Source organism: Carassius auratus, unplaced genomic scaffold (genome assembly GCF_003368295.1).
Source record: "Carassius auratus strain Wakin unplaced genomic scaffold, ASM336829v1 scaf_tig00041469, whole genome shotgun sequence".
Lineage (NCBI taxonomy): Eukaryota > Metazoa > Chordata > Actinopteri > Cypriniformes > Cyprinidae > Carassius > Carassius auratus.
In genome coordinates, this window is record NW_020526650.1 from 75,001 (window position 1) to 77,500 (window position 2,500).

Genomic DNA, 2,500 nt, shown 5'->3' on the forward strand with positions numbered 1-2,500 from the left:
GCTATGCCCGATCTCGTCTGCTCTCGGAAGCTAAGCAGGTTTGGGCCTGGTTAGTACTTGGATGGGAGACCGCCTGGGAATACCAGGTGCTGTAAGCTTTTTGGAAACTTTTCACTTAGTATATAATAATTTTGCCAAAAAATAGAGTCAATGCCCGATCTCTGAATATTAGCAGGTTTGGGCCTGGTTAGTACATGGTTTGGAGACTGCCTGGGAATACCAGGTGCTTTAAACTTTTTGGAAAATTTCACGATTTATATAATAATCTTGCAAAAAAAAAAAAAAAAAAAGTCAATGCCCGATATCTGAATCTTAGCAGGTTTAGGTCTGGTTAGTACTTGGATGAGAGACTGCCTAGGAATACCAGGTGCTTTAAGCTTTTGGGTTTTCTTTCCTACTTATATAATGTACTGGCGATTAGATGGGCTGGTCTTTAAATAGCCCTCTCTTTGCAGCAGTCTTCGCTTACGGCCATACCAACCTGGCTATGCCCGATCTCGTCTGCTCTCGGAAGCTAAGCAGGTTTGGGCCTGTTTAGTACTTGGATGGGAGACCGCTGGGAATACCAGGTGCTGTAAGCTTTTTGGAAACTTTTCACTTAGTATATAATAATTTTGCCAAAAATAGAGTCAATGCCCGATCTCTGATATTAGCAGGTTTGGGCCTGGTTAGTACATGGTTTGGAGACTGCCGGGGAATACCAGGTGCTTTAAACTTTTGGAAAATTTCATGATTTATATAATAACTTGCAAAAAAAAAAAAAAAAAAAAAAAAAAGAGTCAATGCCCGATCTCTGAATCTTACGCAGGTTTAGGTCTGGTTAGTACTTGGATGAGAGACTGCCTAGGAATACCAGGTGCTTTAAGCTTTTTTGAAACTTTCACTTTGTATATAATAATTTTGCCAAAAAATAGAGTCAATGCCCGATCTCTGAATATTAGCAGGTTTGGGCCTGGTTAGTACATGGTTTGGAGACTGCCTGGGAATACCAGGTGCTTTAAACTTTTTGGAAAATTTCACGATTTATATATAATCTTGCAAAAAAAAAAAAAAAAAAAAAAAAATGAGTCAATGGCCCGATCTCTGAATATTAGCAGGTTTGGGCCTGGTTAGTACATGGTTTGGAGACTGCCGGGGAAACCAGGTGCTTTAAACTTTTTTGGAAAATTTCATGATTTATATAATAATCTTGCAAAAAAAAAAAAAAAGAGTCAATGCCCGATCTCTGAATCTTACCAGGTTTAGGTCTGGTTTAGTACTTGGATGAGAGACTGCCTAGGAATACCAGGTGCTTTAAGCTTTTTTGAAACTTTTCACTTTGTATATAATAATTTTGCCAAAAAATAGAGTCAATGCCCGATCTCTGAATATTAGCAGGTTTGGGCATGGTTAGTACATGGTTTGGAGACTGCCTGGGAATACCAGGTGCTTTTAAACTTTTTGGAAATTTCACGATTTATATAATAAATCTTGCAAAAAAAAAAAAAAAAAAAAAAAAAAAATGAGTCAATGCCCGATCTCTGAATCTTACCAGGTTTAGGTCTGGTTAGTACTTGGATGAGAGACTGCCTAGGAATACCAGGTGCTTTAAGCTTTTGGGTTTTCTTTCCTACTTATATAATGTACTGGCGATTAGATGGGGATGGTCTTTAAATAGCCCTCTCTTTTGCAGCAGTCTTCGCTTACGGCCATACCAACCTGGCTATGCCCCAGATCTCGTCTGCTCTCGGAAGCTAAGCAGGTTTGGGCTGGTTAGTACTTGGATGGAGACCGCTGGGAATACCAGTGCTGTAAGCTTTTTGGAAACTTTTCACTTAGTATAAATAATTTTGCCAAAAATAGAGTCAATGCCCGATCTCTGAATTATTAGCAGGTTTGGGCCTGGTTAGTACATGGTTTGGAGACTGCCTGGGAAATACCAGGTGCTTTAAACTTTTTGGAAAATTTCACGATTTAATATAATAATCTTGCAAAAAAAAAAAAAAAAGTCAATGCCCGATATCTGAATCTTAGCAGGTTTAGGTCTGGTTAGTACTTGGATGAGAGACTGCCTAGGAATACCAGGTGCTTTAAGCTTTTGGGTTTTCTTTCCTACTTATATAATGTACTGGCGATTAGATGGGATGGTCTTTAAATAGCCCTCTCTTTGCAGCAGTCTTCGCTTACGGCCATACCAACCTGGCTATGCCCGATCTCGTCTGCTCTCGGAAGCTAAGCAGGTTTGGGCCTGGTTAGTACTTGGATGGGAGACCGCCTGGGAATACCAGGTGCTGTAAGCTTTTTGGAAACTTTTCACTTAGTATATAATAATTTTGCCAAAAAATAGAGTCAATGCCCGATCTCTGAATATTAGCAGGTTTGGGCCTGGTTAGTACATGGTTTGGAGACTGCCTGGGAATACCAGGTGCTTTAAACTTTTTGGAAAATTTCACGATTTATATAATAATCTTGCAAAAAAAAAAAAAAAAAAAAAAAGAGTCAATGCCCGATCTCTGAATCT

At 39.2% G+C, this 2,500-nt stretch overlaps 3 non-coding genes and 1 pseudogene across 3 annotated transcripts in view; all 4 read left to right on the forward strand.

Moving 5' to 3' along the window:
• The window catches only part of LOC113085323 (5S ribosomal RNA), a 119-nt gene extending 21 nt beyond the window's left edge, over positions 1 to 98 (forward strand). Inside the window, exon 1 of the ribosomal RNA XR_003284180.1 lies at positions 1 to 98. This exon is cut by the window's left edge and continues 21 nt beyond it. This is a non-coding gene — a ribosomal RNA (5S ribosomal RNA).
• Positions 99 to 463: 365 nt separating this feature from the next.
• On the forward strand, positions 464 to 581 carry LOC113085351 (5S ribosomal RNA). Its single transcript, XR_003284206.1, has one exon. It is a non-coding gene; the product is annotated as a 5S ribosomal RNA (ribosomal RNA).
• A 1,099-nt stretch (positions 582 to 1,680) lies between these two features.
• Positions 1,681 to 1,797, forward strand: LOC113085376 (uncharacterized; annotated as a pseudogene).
• Positions 1,798 to 2,160: 363 nt separating this feature from the next.
• LOC113085313 (5S ribosomal RNA) lies at positions 2,161 to 2,279 on the forward strand. Its single transcript, XR_003284172.1, has one exon. It is a non-coding gene; the product is annotated as a 5S ribosomal RNA (ribosomal RNA).
• Positions 2,280 to 2,500: the final 221 nt, after the last annotated feature.